The sequence below is a fragment of the Oncorhynchus mykiss genome, chromosome 8 (genome assembly GCF_013265735.2).
Source record: "Oncorhynchus mykiss isolate Arlee chromosome 8, USDA_OmykA_1.1, whole genome shotgun sequence".
Lineage (NCBI taxonomy): Eukaryota > Metazoa > Chordata > Actinopteri > Salmoniformes > Salmonidae > Oncorhynchus > Oncorhynchus mykiss.
The window spans coordinates 50,849,849-50,865,857 of NC_048572.1; positions in this window are offsets into that span (position 1 = coordinate 50,849,849).

A 16,009-nucleotide genomic window follows, 5' to 3' on the forward strand; every position below is an offset into this window, starting at 1 on the left:
ACGAGAACTCAATATGGAGGGGTCATGTCCATGCGCCCTAAATGACTTCAGTCAACGCCGATGCTGGACGTGAGGATCAAATCAAATGTAATGTTATCGGTCACATGCTTCGTACATAACAGGTTTAGACTAACCATGAAATGCTTACTTCCAACAATGGAGAAATAACTTTTTTGGGGAGAAATAATAGAAAAGTATTTACACGGAAGAATTTAAGTCATGTAAAAAGTAATGATAACTTGGCTGTATACACGGGGTACCATTACCGAGTTGATGTGCAGGGGTACGAGGTAATTGAGGTAGATATGTGCATATAACTAGGAATAAAGTGACTAGTCAACAGGACAGATAAACAGTAGCAGCAGTGTATGTGATGACTTGGTACATCAGTACCACTTGCCGTGCGGTAGCAGAGAGAGCAGTCTATAGGTGGCTGGAGTCTTTGATAATTTTTAGGGCCTTCCTCTGACACCGCCTGGTATAGAGGTCCTGGATGGCAGGGAACTCGGTCCCAGTGATGTACTGAGTTGCACCCATTACGTTCTGTAGCGCCTTGCGGTCGGATGCCAAGTAGTTGCCATACCAAGCGGTGATGAAGCCAGTCAAGATGTTCTCAATTGTGCAGCTGTAAAACTTTTTGAGGATCTGAGGGCCCATGCCAAATATTTTCAGCATCCTGAGGATGCCCTCTTTTGATTGAGGTTGTGGCAGAATTACTTGTAAGTGTCCGTATTAGTATCCCGCTCCTTAAAAGTGGCAGCTTTAGCCTTTAGCTCAGTGCGAATGTTGCATGTAATCCATGGCTTCTAGTTGGGATATGTACATATGGTCACTGTGGGGACAACGTCATCGATGCACTAATATTAATGAAGCCGGTGACTGATGTGGTAAGCTCCTCAATGCCATCGGATGGTCCCAGTCTACATGAAATGGCTACATTTGAGCAATAACGTATCCCACAATTAATTATGTAGTTTCTGTCTGGAGAATTTACTCCTTCAGCAACTGATGGTGATTTCCAACGATATGGAAGTCTACAATTGCTTTTGCTGCAAAAGGAATGCATTAAATATTCTGTCGGCAGAAATTAGCTTCCCCCTGGGCTGAAGACTGTTATAGTCTCCTGAAATCTGGGCCTTGGCTGTCTGGGTATACGGTTATTGAAAAGTTCCTAAACCTATCTGTTCTCTTCCTTTTTCCCCACTCTCCCCAGTTATCTGTCTCTCTTTCCTTCTTTCCTACTCTCTCTCCACCTCTTTTCTGTTTCTCTCAAGTCTATCTTCCTCGTCTTCCTCGTCTTCCTCCCTTTTTCTTGTTCCGCCTCCTCCTCTCTGTCTCCTCTTTATCTCTCTAGCTCTAGTTCTCCTGCTCTTCTTTTCCTCTCCCCTGTTAACCTTTGAGCTCCAGGATGCAGCTAGGTGATGTGGATTATTTGTGCAGTAATCATCCCCTGGCATTCAGTCTTGGCGGCAGACGGTGTGGAGAAACTCCGGAAAAAAATTGCCATCCTGCCAACGTGGTGTGAATGCGCCTGGAACCTAAATGCCCTGTTTTGCCAAAGGGGTGCCCAAGCTAATCACCAGATTTTCTTTTGCAAATAGATGCTTTCTTTTCATCCTCCAGCAAAAAATAAGGCTTGAGGTGTCGTAGTACCTCGAATGTCATCGTAATCTGTTTGTAGCGGAGCGCATTGACAATGATGTGAAGACTGTGGCAGCGGAGAATAGGTCATGCAACTTCGTGTTTGGGAAAATGTAGAGTGCTTCGTGTTGTCACCATCAAGATGCTGTTCAGAATCTCTCAAGAGAGTTCGCTCAGGAGTTCAAGGATGGTCCCAAAGAGTTGTGCATCGCACCTCTCCTGGATCTGAGTGAGAACATGCGCAGCTCAATTTTCAATGTTCAATGACTTGACAATTGACAACGTTCAATGACTTCAATGTTGTTTCTTAGCGATTACTGTTCAATGTCCTGATTGTCTACAAATGTAGAATCTTCATTTGAGCTAGTTTGCTACAGCAGGAAAATAATCCTGCAGCAACAGGAAATGCAAATTATAATTAATGGACATTTTTTGTAGGGGTTGCTACATTTTTCGTCAGGGCAAATCAAGTCTGACATTTTAAAGTGTAAATTACAAACTTTAGAAGCCTTTTGAAACGGTCACGGTCTTCCTCCTCTTCATCTGAAGAGGAGAGGCGAGAAGGATCAGAGGACCAAAATGTGGCGTGGTATGTGTTCATGTTGAATGTTTACTTAAAGAAAGAACTGAACACTGGATACAAAAAACAATAAACAAATGACGACCGTGAAGCTATCATAAGGACTGTGCCGACACAAGCAACTAACATAGACAATCACCCACAAACAAACAGTGCAACCCAGGCTACCTAAGTATGATTCTCAATCAGAGACAACTAATGACACCTGCCTCTGATTGAGAACCATACTAGGCCGAAACATAGAAATCCCCAAATCATAGAAAATCAAACATAGACTGCCCACCCAACTCACGCCCTGACCATCCTAACTAAATACAAAACAAAGGAAATAAAGGTCAGATCGTGACATAAACCTTGAAAACACTACAAGTTTGCATTTCATGCTGTGCAGGCAAATTCTCAGCAATAAAAAAGTTAAATAAATGAATACCCTACATCTGTATGATATGAAATGGAGTTGATGCAGCAATGCAGCCAAATGCAGACCATGGCCAAAACCTGAGCTACTCAGGTACCCTTTGGATTGTTCTGCCACCGAAAGGGTATTTAATGTAACTTGGCAAATGTGGACCTGAAAGTGATGTTAACAGGGAGTTGATTATCAGGTCTTGGCTGTGTGCTAACTCCATTTGGCCCTGATACGCACAGACAAAAGCCCGTGCCAAAACCTCTCCAGCGCAAGTAATTGTCAAGGCTCTGCGGTTGGATGTTCTGAAATGAAATGGAAAATGTCTCATGTTTTCAATTAGATTTACTTTCAAGGGTTTTTGGTAGAGGCAAAATGTGACATATTTTTGGTAAATGCAAAATGTGACATCTTCCCATCTTGTAAGAGGTTTGAAGCAGACGTGGTTTGCTACTGCATTTTGCCACTGTAAGTTTATGGCTGTTGTTAGTTCATGGCTGTGGCATTCTGTATTCAGAAAATAAGTCATTCCATAGGTCTTGTGTTCATTGGGACATTGCCATTCTTTTGGACAAAGTAAATATTACACATTTCTACCTGCATAATTCAGTTCAGAGAGCTGAAATGTCCTGGGCTTTGTCAAAGCTTTGACTTCTTAGCCCAGCTTGCTGCATCCCTGTATATGTAACTTTTGGATGTTTAGTTTATCCACCTTTGTTGTATCAGGTTGAACTTTACGGATTGTCTCTTATCCGCTCGTCGTCCCCTTATGCCATAGTTTGTACATATCAATTGTCAGTAAAAAAACATATTTGTTCAATTATGCAAGTCAGCCATATCAGCCATATTTTTTTTTAAAGGCAGTAAATGAGACTGAATGAACTGTTTCACTGCCAGACAAGGCTCCGCTGATAGCCAGGTGTAGCAGTGGTAAGGATTCACTCCATGGTGCTGAAAAGAAAGCTCTGCTGTTGGGACAGCTTTATGTAGGTCCTAACAGTTTGCGGGCACCGTTTGTCACTGTTATAGTGCAATTCATTTGTGTTGTGTAGTGGCTTCGCTGGCATGCATCAAAACATTTTTGCCCACCAAGATTTGCATGCTAAAATCGCCACTGATGTAGTGGAGTTAATGATCTTGATACTGTACTTTAATATTCCTTGTGACATTCAAATTAGTTGTTGATGATATCAGTGAAGAGATCTTTAGTGAATCTCCAGTAATTAACACTGTGCCACAGTTACTGTCGAAGTGTCACACTAACCATTATTTGCGTTGTTTGTTTCTATGTTTTGTTTGGTCAGGGTGTGATATGAGTGGACATTCTATGTTGAATGTCTAGTTAGTCTGTTTCTATGTGTTTAGGCCTGATATGGTTCTCAATCAGAGGCAGGTGTTTGTCGTTGTCTCTGATTGGGAACCATATTTAGGTAGCCTGATTTGTATTGTTTATGTGTAGTTGCCTGTGGCGGCACTCGTTGTCATAGCGGTTTGTTGTTTTTGTTTAAGTGTTCCTTGTGTTTTTTCGTCATTTAATAAAATAATGGATTCACACCACGCTGCGCTTTGGTCTATTCCATACGACGATTGTGACACGAAGTAATGGTTCAGTTTATATTTTGGCTTGTGATAAGATTGACGAGTCCACGAGTCCTGCCCCATGAAAATAACAATGCTTTTTATATTCAAAATGATTTATTCATTTTACATCTCCTTCTTTTGCACAAAGCAACATCAAATTTACCCTTGCCAGTGCCTGTCCTAGCAGGGTCATTACTCCAGTTAGCTCATCTTTTTGTTTATGACACCCAAGACCATAAAATGCATTTTTCATTTGTTTTTATAACTAACAACTTCCCAAAACTTGTCTCCTTTTTTAAAAACTCCTTATCGGCCTACACAACCATAAGAGACATGAGCCATTGGAAGACATAGAACCACTTCAATTAAAGTATAAAACAATAGTATCCCATTTGACATATTTTGAAATAGTTTGAAATCAATTAAACTTGTCAAGGGGGGCCTAATGTCGGTTAACCCAAAACAAATCTCACGTAATTTGGGCCCCTGCTCGATTAGGTCCTGGGGGGGAAGCCTGCTAGAATTTGAGATTTCCAGTTTGCGGAGTCTCCCCCCTTGCAAAAGGAAACTCTTAGCCAAATCTCTTCCCATTATCCTTTTCTCCTAGCTGCAACTCCAACAGTAATGAATCATCGGCAACCGTGCTGGCTTGACCATTGAACTGCTTATTCAACCTCCGTTTTGAGGATGTGAGCACACAGGGTGGTCAGGGATGGGAGAGAGGCTGGCATTGGAGAGAAGGATAGTGCATACAGGTCACCTTGAGGAATTACAAGGGCAGAAATTATGCAGTAAATATATTTTTACTGAATAGTATGTGTTCGGTTCAGGTTTGTGGTACTAATTAATTGCAAAGTAAGCATAGCTGTGCATGTGTCATAATAGCCCAATTTGACATATTTGCAAGCTTTGAAGATGATTCCATTTACTGCGGACATTGCAATGCTGGAAAGGAAAACATGAGTATGGTCTACAATTGCGAAGTTGCGTATTGGAACCTACATTCAATTTACATTGGAACTCTGAAATGATGAAGCTAATGTATACTGCTATTATCTTAACACCACTGCCTTGATGCATTTCAAAACATTGTATTACCTTAAGAACATCCAGTATCTCTGAGAACAGTTTGGCCCACGATAAATACATCCATGTCATCCTGGAATTAGCAATATTTTCATGTCATGTGCTGGTTAGTTAAATGGCTAACTGGTCTTCATGCCACATGTACGGGAGTTAGCTAATCAGCTAACTAACATCCCATGCCATGTGCTGGTTAGCTAAATGGCTAACTGGTCTTCATGCCACATGTACTGGAGTTAGCTAATCAGCTAACTAACATCCCATGTCATGTGCTCTGAACTTTATGCCACATATTGGAGCTAGCTGGCCTCCATGTTACATATGCTGAAATTAGCTCGACAGCTAACCGACCTTGCTTCACATGGGCCATGTCATATGTAGAGTTAGTTTAACAGTAAATTTACATTCAAGTTCAACAACCAGTGATTAATTGAAAAGTCTGCTCCGTAGCCCTCGGGTTCTCCAGCACTTCTTCAGTAAACACGACAGACTTAGAGAACTCCTGTCTTTGCTCCGAGGGATGTAAACATTGCCACAGGCTCATTACGCTCAAATGAGCCCCAGTCTGAAATGATGTAAACACTGGAGAGCTTAATCAGGTCATTAGTAGGAACTCCTATGCAAGCTCTGAATGCCGCTGTATGTAGGGTTACCACATGTCCCGGACTGTACGGGACAGTCCAGAACTGCCAGCTTGAATTTGAGGGTATGTTCATGTATATCGGGCGAACCGTTTAGAAATGACAGAACTTTATGTACATAATATACATAGTACCACCATTTTAGGGGACCAAAAGTATTGGGACAAATGTGACCGACCAGCTCGATTCGGTCTTACGTAGCAACATTTGAAATTGTGTTTTTTTTACATTGGATAACAGATGAGGAACAATGGGAAAGTAATTCTGCTTTGAAATTTCATAAACTTGTAACCTCACTTTTGAGAAAATGGCCCTTGAATGTTTTGTGACCTACTGGAAGAGCTCTTCTTTGCCTACACCCATTCAGAATCATTCACACACTCTTAAGCTTTAGTCCCATCCGTCTTTTTAAGGATTCACATGTAAGGCCATGTACTAAACAACCAGAGATTTCAGAACTAAAGGCTGGTTTATACTATGGGTGTGTTTGTACATTTAATCTGGAGTGCCAGAGTGTAACCTGAATGTTCATAAACTCAGAGCGTTGTCAGATTGTCATTTCACTGGATGCTCTGGCCAAGGAGTAGGGTTTATCCGATTGTTCCGCCTAACAACAGCAGTCAAGCACCCAAGCTAACTGGATAAGGTTGGCAAGCTTGCTAGCTACTTCCAGACACAAATGAGAGAACAGCTCAATCTGACCATTTTATTCGCCCTAGCAGAGCTGGTTAGGCTGTTTTTATCCACAGCATTGGTGACTCCCAACTGTGCTGCTGGTAACAATATAATTGCTCTAAAATCGGAGTAGATAGCCACGTCTATCGACAGTTGTCGCAGTGACATCATAAACATTCTATTGAAATAGTTACTTGCATAGTGGAGTCTTTTGTTTTCCCATGTAGCTAGCTAGCTAAACAATGAACCATAATCCCAACTCATAACAGATAGCTAACCAACCAGGTTCAATGTTAGCTAGCTAACATTAGGCTATAACTAGCAATGCAAATGGCTCTGAGATACGAATAATATTACTACATACAGTTGAAGTCGGAAGTCCAAGCATAACGATGGTCATTATGGCCAAACAGTCCTATTTTTGTTTCATCAGAGGACATTTCTCCAAAAAGTATGATCTATGTCTCCATGTGCAGTTGCAAACCATAGTGTGGCTTTTTTTATGGCAGTTTTAGAGCAGTGGCTTCTTCCTTGCTGAGCGGCCTTTCAGGCTATGTCAATATAGGACTCATATTACTGTGGATATAGATACTTTTGTACCTGTTTCCTCCAGCATCTTCACAGGGTCCTTTGCTGTTGTTCTGGGATTGATTTGCACTTTTCGCACCAAAGTACGTTCATCTCTAGGAGACAGAACACGCCTCCTTTCTGAGCGGTATGGCGACTGTGTGGTCCCATGGTGTTTATACTTGTGTACTATTGTTTGTACAGATGAACGTGGTACCTTCAGGAATTTGGAAATTGCTCCCAAAGATTAACCAGACTTGTGGAGGTCAAACATTTTTTTCTGAGGTCTTGGCTGATTTCTTCTGATTTCCCCATGATGTCAAGCAAAGAGGCACTGAGTTTGAAGGTAAGGCCTTGAAATACATCTACAGGTACACCTCCAGTTGACTAGAATTATGTCAATTAGCCTATCAGAAGCCTCTAAAGACATGACATAATTTTCTGGATTATTCCAAGCTGTTTAAGGTCACAGTCAACTTAGTGTATGTAAATTCTGACCCACTGGAATTGTGATACAGTGAATTATAAGTGAAATAATCTGTATGTTAACAATTGTTGGAAAAAGTACTTGTCATGCACAAAGTAGATGTCCTAACCGAATTGCCAAATCTATAGTTTGTTAATAAGACATTTGTGGAGTGGTCGAAAAACGAGTTTTAATGTCTCCAACCTAAATATATGTAAACTTCTTACTTCAACTGTAGATCATTCACGTATTGTTAGCTAGCAAGCCAGCTAACATTACCTATCTAACAGTACTTCTTACGGCTAGACGTCCCACTAGCGGGACAACTTCCTGTGAAACTGGAGGGCGTGCAATTCAAATTTGTAATCATAAAAATGATGGATATTAAACATGTAGATACATACAAGTGTCTTATATCAGTTGATAGCTTAAATTCTTGTGAAACTAAATGCCAATCATCAATCTCAGCCAATCATGGCTAATGGGAAGGTTGCAGACTTTTTCCATGGCTAAACCAGCTAGGTTCATAATTTAACAATTGTATTTGTATTTACTGATTGCATACAAGTTTGTTATTAAGGCACATGAAAGTTCACATGTTCCAGAAGACATTTCTTCCAAAAAAAACGCATTTTGATAAAAACATTATGTTTATGTTCAAATGGCTCTCCTGTGAAGTAGTGACGTGTGATATACATGTACTTTTGCAGTCACTTTTATTGTAAATAAGAATAGAATATGTTTCTAAACACTTGTACATTAATGTGGATGCTACCATGATTATGGATAGTCCTGAATTAATTGTGAATAATGATGAGTGAGAAAGTTAGATGCACAAATATTATACCCCCTAGGCCAAAATGCTAACCTCCCCTGTTATTGGTGGAGAAAAAGGGGCCAAGAGTGGTGGCTGCCTTCTGAGAATTTGTAGGCTATCGAAACAACCCTTACTTTCTTCCATTCTGCTTGCAAACGTGAAATCTTTGAAGAAAAAAATTGATGACCTACGCAGAAGATTAAACTATCAACGGGACATTCAAATCTGTAATATCTTATACTTCACAGAGTTGTGGCTGAACGATGACACTATCAACATACAGCTGGCTGGTTGTATGCTGTAACTGCAGGATAGAACAGCGGTGTCTGGTAAGACAAGGGGTCACGGACTATGTAGTTTTGTAAATAACAGCGGGTGCACGATATCTAAGGGAGTCTCGAGCTATTGCTTGCCTGAGGCAGAGTATCGCATGATAAGCTGTAGACCACACTATCTAACCTAGAGAGTTTTCATCTGTATTTTTCGTAGCTGTTTACATACCACCACAGACTGAGGCTGGCACTAAGACAGCATTGAATGAGCTGTATTCCGCCATAATCAAACAAGAAAACACTCACCCAGAGGTGGCGCGGCTAGTAGCCTGGGACTTTAATGCAGGGAAACTTAAATCGGTTTTACCTCATTTCTATCAACATGTTAAATGTGCAACTAGAGGGGAAAAAAACTCTGGACCACCTTTACTCCACACACAGAGACGCATACAAAGATCTCCCTCACTCTCCATTTGGCAAATCTGACCATAATTCTATCCTCCTGATTCCTGCTTACAAGAAAAAATTAAAGCAGGAAGCACCAGTGACTAGATCAATAAAAAAGAGGTCAGATGAAACAGATGCTAAGCCACACACACACACACACACACACACACACACACACACACACACACACACACACACACACACACACACACACACACATCTAGAGCAAGCAGAGATACAGTGTGTGTGTGGTTACAGTAGGCTAACAGTATGTCAATGGTTTTAGGAACAGCAGTAACATCAGGCAGGATTTAGGCTACCAACTGCCTAGTTGTAGCTTAATCTTGGGTGCAATGATCACGCTCCCGCACTGACTGACTGTGTGGAGGCTCATTGATTTAACGTTACATTAGTCAAAATGCTACTAGCAAAGTTATAAATTGTACAGTTGTCGGCTGTATTAGCCACGACTTACCTTTCTTTGTGCAGCTTCAATGTCGAACAAAGTTGTAAATTGTTGCACCTCCGTCTGTCATTTTCTTCCTGCATGTTTTGCAAGTTGCAACCCGTTTTTTTTGTTGATAACAGCGTCGTCTTTATATCTGAAAAGAATCATTTGGGGTATCATCTTTCCAAGGGCTCCATCTGAATTCACCCGCCGACGTTCCTCTGCACTGCCACGCACAACGTTTTCTCAGCTGACACAATTTGATTGGCTGCTGTCTGAATCAAACTGTAATCCGTTAAATAAAGAGTTGATGCGCTGCGCACTTTTTTAATAGTATCATTTTTAATATCTGGGCTTTGGGAGGGTATCAAGTCAGGTCGAGTCAAAAGGCTCAAGTCCAAGTTAAGTCACGAGTCATTAGTGTTAAAGTCAAAGTCAAGTTGCAAGTCATCATATTTGTGACTCAAGTCTGACTCGAGTCCAAGTCATGTGACTCGAGTCCACACCTCTTCTATATACAGGGAGTACCAGTACTGAGTCGATGTGCAGGGGTACGAGGTAATTGAGGTAGCTATGTACATATAGAAGGGGTAAAGTGACTAGACAACAGAATAGATAGACAGTAGCAGAAGCGTACTGTATGTGGTGATTGAAAAAGTGTGTGTATAAGTGTGTGTGTGGTGTCAGTATGCATATGTGTGCATATTATGTGTGTGTGGACGTGTGTATGTGTGTGTTTGGGTGTCAGTGTAAGTATGTTTGAGTGTGGGTAGAGTCCAGCGTGTGTGCATAGAGAAAGTGCAAGAGAGTTAATGCAAAAATGGGTCAATGCTGGTATTTCAGTGTAGCCATTTGATTAGCTATTTAGCAGTCTTGGTTAGCAGTCTTATGGCTTTTTGGGTAGAAGCTGTTCAGGGTCCTGTTGGTTCCATACTTGGTGCATTGGCACTGCTTGCCATGCAGTAGAAGAGAAAACAGTCTATTACCTGAGTGGCTGGACACCGCCTGGTATAGAGGTCCTGGGTGGCAGGGACTTTGGCCCCAGTGATGTGCTGTGCCACACTCACAACCCTCTGTAGCGCCTTACGGTTGGGTGCCTTGCAGTTGCCGTACCCAGAGGTGATGCAGCCAGTCAATATGCTTTTAATGGCGCAGCTGTAGAACTTTTGAGGATCTGAGGTCCCATACATGCCAAATCCTTTCAGCATCTTGAGGGGGAAGAGACATTGTCGTCCCCTCTTCACAACTGTGTGGGTGTGTGTGGACCATGTTAATTCCTTAGTGATGTGGACACCAAGGAACTTGAAGCGTTCAACAAGCTCCACTACAGCCCTATCAATGTGGATGGGGGCGTGCTCACCCCTCCGTTACTGTAGTCCACGATTAGCTCCTTTGTCTTGCTGACGTTGAGGCAGAGGTTGTTGGGTCTCTGACCTCCTCGCTATAGGCTACCTCACTGTCGTCAGTGATCAGTCCTACCACCGTCGTATCATTCAACATATTTGCTGCTACTTCTGTGACGTGGTGAGGTTGGACCCAGGTGCAGAGAAGAGACCAGACGAGGATTTCAATGGTCACTCTGACAGAGCTCCAGAGTTCCTTTGTGGATATGGAAGAACCTTCTCTGCAGCACTCCACTAATCAGGCCTTTATGGTAGAGTGGCCAGACGGAAGCCACTCCTCACTAAAAGGCACATGACAGCCGGCTTGGAGATTGCCAAAAGACACCTAAAGACTCAGACCATGAAAAACAAAATTATCTGGTCTGATGAAACCAAGATTGAACTATTTGGCCTGAATGCCAAGCGTCATGCCTGCAGGAAACCTGGCAACATCCCTACTGTGAAGCATGGTGGTGGCAGCATTATGCTGTTGGAATTGTATTCAGCGGCAGTTACTGGGAGACTAGCAAAGATCGAGGGAAAGATGAACGGAGCAAAGTACAGAGAGATCTTTGATGAAAACCTGCTCCAAAGCACTCAGGACTTCAGACTGGGGGAAAGTTTCACCTTCCAATAGTACAACAACCCTAAGCACACAGCCAGTTTTGAATTGTTCTATACATTTGAAAAAAGTTCTTAAAATGTTTTTGCTTTTTCATTATGAGGTATTGTGGGTAGATTGATGTGGGGGGGAATGATTTAAAGCTGTAACATAACATAAGCATGTGGGAAAAAATCAAGGGGTCTGAATACTTCCCGAATACACTGTATTGATGTTAGTTCATGCACACACTGATAGATTGACATAAAGTCCCATAAAATATATATACAGTTCGTACAGTTAAACAGTACGACAGTGGGATACCACTGTATGTCTGCGTGGGCATTGTATAATGTGGAAAATAATAGAAAACTGAAGGACCCATTTTTTTTAAACATTGTGGTCGGGTATAATAGAATGTGATAAGGAATGTGTGTTCATGTGTTACTTTTCATCTATGGGCTATGTCACGGTCTTATGCGGAGCTGATGTGTGGGATTGTTGCATGTTGTATTCCCATAGTTGGCATTCTGTCTGGCTGTCATGATCATCATTCTCTACTTTCAGTTTTAATAAAGAACAGATACTTTCTAACTTACTGACAACTATGCTCCTACAGTTTTAGCTTGAATTTTCAGCAAAGTCATGCCTCCTTTTTTCAGTTTGCCTCACTACAAGGCAAAATCCTTTCTGTCAGGCTTAAACCTTTTCCTTTTTTGGGCAGCAAAAACCCACTGAACGATTGAAAACATTGACATTTCAATTTGGCCTCAAGTGGCTTGTTAAATTTATGCAAGCATCTGTGCGCTTTGTGAATCAGAATCCAACTGAGAGCATGACGTTTTTCCACTTATGGTCATTAGGTTCTGCGCTGCTCATTAGATTGACAGACCTCTTTGCCTGACACTGGGACCTGTGTTGGGGCCCGTGGTCCTCATTAACCTCTTGCACTGGTATGGTTTCTTGTCAACACCCAGCATCGGCGTCCATTTTAAATGGATGTCTGTCCCGGGTAAGATAGGCGTTGGTGATTGTGCTGTGTAGCGGATGCACCTGCTGCATTCATTCATTCTTCAGACACTTGTGTGTTGACTTGACGTCTACTGGCCCCCGAGCAGATAAACGTCTCTCACTCGGTTCAGGATAATGAGTCATGATGGGGCAAGAGGAGGCTGGAGCGGTAACAGCCTCCCCAGCCAGATGTAACACCATGCACACTGTAAACTGCACGCATGTGTCAAAAAAAAAAAAAAAATCAAAATGTATTGAAGTTTTATTGACAGATATAGATTAGAATATGAGATGGGGAGATACAGTGAGCTACAGAAGTATTGGCACAGTGACACATTTGTTGTTGTTTTGGCTCTGTACTCCAGCACTTTGGATTTGAAATGATACAATGAGTATGAGGTTCAAGTGCGTACTGTCAGCTTTAATTTCATATTTGACGCATTTGATATATTTTCATCCATATCGGGGTGAACCGCTTAGAAATTACAGCACTTTTTGTACACAGTCGCCCCATTTTAGGGGATCAAAAGTATTGGGACAAATTCACTTACAGTATAAGGAAGGGCAAAAAGATAATCAAAGACAACAACCACCTGAGCCGTGGCCTGTTCACCCCGCTATCATCCAGAAGGCGAGGTCAGTACAGGTGCATCAAAGCTGGGACCCAAGAGACTGAAAAACAACTTCTATCTCAATGCCAACAGACAGTTAAATAGCCATCACTAGCACATTAGAGGCCAGTGCCTATATACATAGACTTGAAATCATTGGCCACTTTAATAAATGGAACACTAGTCACTTCAATAATGTTTACATATTGCATATGTATATACTGTATTCTATTCTATCCAACTGTATCTTGGTCTATGCCGCTCTGACATTGCTCGTCCATTTATTTATATATTCTTAAATCCATTCATTTACTTAGATTTGTGTGTATTGGGTATGTTGTGAAATTACTAGATATTACTTGTTAGATATTACTGCACTGTTGGAGCATGAAACAAAAGCATTTCACTATGCCCGTAATAACATCTGCAAAACACGTGTATGTGACCAATAAAATTGGAGTTTAGTAGTATGTAAGTTTAGTTTCCCATATTCCTGGCACACAATGATTACGTCAAGTTTGTGACTCGACAAACTTGCTGGATGCATTTTCTGTTTGTTTTGGTTGTGTTTCAGATTATTCTGTGCCTCCAAGGATTGCTAATCTCTCAACATTACAATAACAGGGGAGGTTAAAATGATATTAATAACATGATGATATTTGTGCATCTATAACTTTCTCACTCATCATTATTCAAGATGAATTCAGGACGATCCGTAATCCTGGTAGCATCCACATTAATGTAGAAGTGTTTAGAAACATATTATATTCTTATTTACAATGAAAGTAACTCCAAAATTCCACATGACATTATTTACTATTCATTTCTACCGGGCATAAAATAATCAGAAACGCAACCAAAACAAACAGCAAATGCATCCAACCAGGTCGTAGAGTCACAAGCTTGATGTAATCATTGCGTGCCAGTTGTATGGGACCAAATACTAAACCTTTGCCTACTTAAATACACACATAGGTGAATTTGTTCCAATAGTTTTGGTTGCCTAAAATAGGAGGGACTATGTACATAAAGTGCTGCAATGAAAATAACCTCAAGTTAAAGCTGTCCGTTTGCACTTTAGCCTCATAGTTATTGTACCAAAGTGCTGAAGTACAGAGCCCAAAACAACAGAAAATATGTCACTGTCCCAATACTTTTGGAGCTCCCTGTAGATTAGAGGGAAACAGAAAGTGTGTGTCGGAAAGGGGGACCGAATCGCTGCCTCCAAGGGGCTCATAGGGCCCAGGGGTGGCAGCACTACCACTAGACTAGCCTGCATGCCTTTGTTTTATACCGATGTCAAGCAACTCTTGTCACATTTAGTTTACCAAATCCTGCATGCATGTTTTGGTAACGCGATGTTAGTTATTACCACATAGTTCTACTTTTTGGATTTCATCATAACCTTTTGATACCCACTATATTTCAGCTAAGAAATGGTGTAATGGGAAGTTGCTTCGGGACACTAATTGGGGCTGACTTACTCCAATTGATTTAAAACGGATGGCTTTATCATGAGAGCTTCAAACACTCGTCCAGGTACCACCGCGAGTCCATGCTGCTCTTTCTTTCCAACCTCTGCAAAAAGCAGCGACCTTGTAAGTACATTATGGATGTCAAGCATCCACCCACTCATGGCACAGAGAAAGAAAGCATTTGATGTATTTATCTTTTGAAAATTACAGTTTCCGGGCTTAATGTCAGCCACCCCACTAGGCTCATTGGGTATTGGCTCGTCGTGCGAATTATCATAACTAATGTATTTTTAATACTGACCAGATTTAGAGTCCCGCAGAGAGGACTGGCTACATTGGACACAGTTCTTGTGGAAATGTAACGGGGAATCACCATCCTCTACTGACAGGGGTTAGGACACTCATTTAAAAACCCTGGCTGAAATATTAAAAGAGTGATATTTATTCTCTTTAGCCACCCGAAGTGTCAGTTGGGTTGCCAGTTAGTGAATCTGGGTTTGGAAGTGGCTCCAACATTTCATTAGAATTAGATGTGCTCTACAGAACTATGATCAGTTCTATCTCAGGTTAGACCATGATGAGACATTGTGGTTTTGAAGGGATGTAGTCAGATACTGCCTGATTACAAATGAACTGTTCAAGGGTGTTATTTATTTCATAATCAAATCATGTTGTTGCCAAAATGACTACAAATGAAGATATACAAGAGGAAGGACAGACAGGGTCAACTTCAAAGGTACACCTACAGCTTTTTTTAATCAACTTATCAATTTATTTCATACAGACTTGAAGGAAAAACTCATACAAGTCAGATATTGTACAGATATAAAATATTAATTTGAGCCAGTTTGCTACAGCAGGTAAATAATCCTGTAGGAATTGTTCATTATTATGTGGATTATATTTAATGTCATTTTTTTGGGGGGGGGGATCAGGTCTGAAATTTCCAAGTGAAAATTACAAACTTCAGAAGCCTTTTTAAACCTCAAATACACAGCAAGTGGATACTTTCCTGCATTGCACAAACGTTATCCTAAAACATGGTGATCAAATTAAGATTGTACATCTGTAAGTCAAATAGTGCTTTGAAGTAACACTGGCCCTGAGTTTCTTTCCGTAATGTTCTGTAATGGGGTGGCTAGATCCCATCATGCCTGAAATATCTTGAATCCAAAAATATGAAAGAATGTTTGAAGGACTTGAAGGACATTGCGGTTAATGCAGATGGTCATTCTCGGCTAGCGTATCCCATTTCATAGTGAGTTTGTGGTTTTAATTCTACTCGGAGGAGGGCCTGACGGGAGA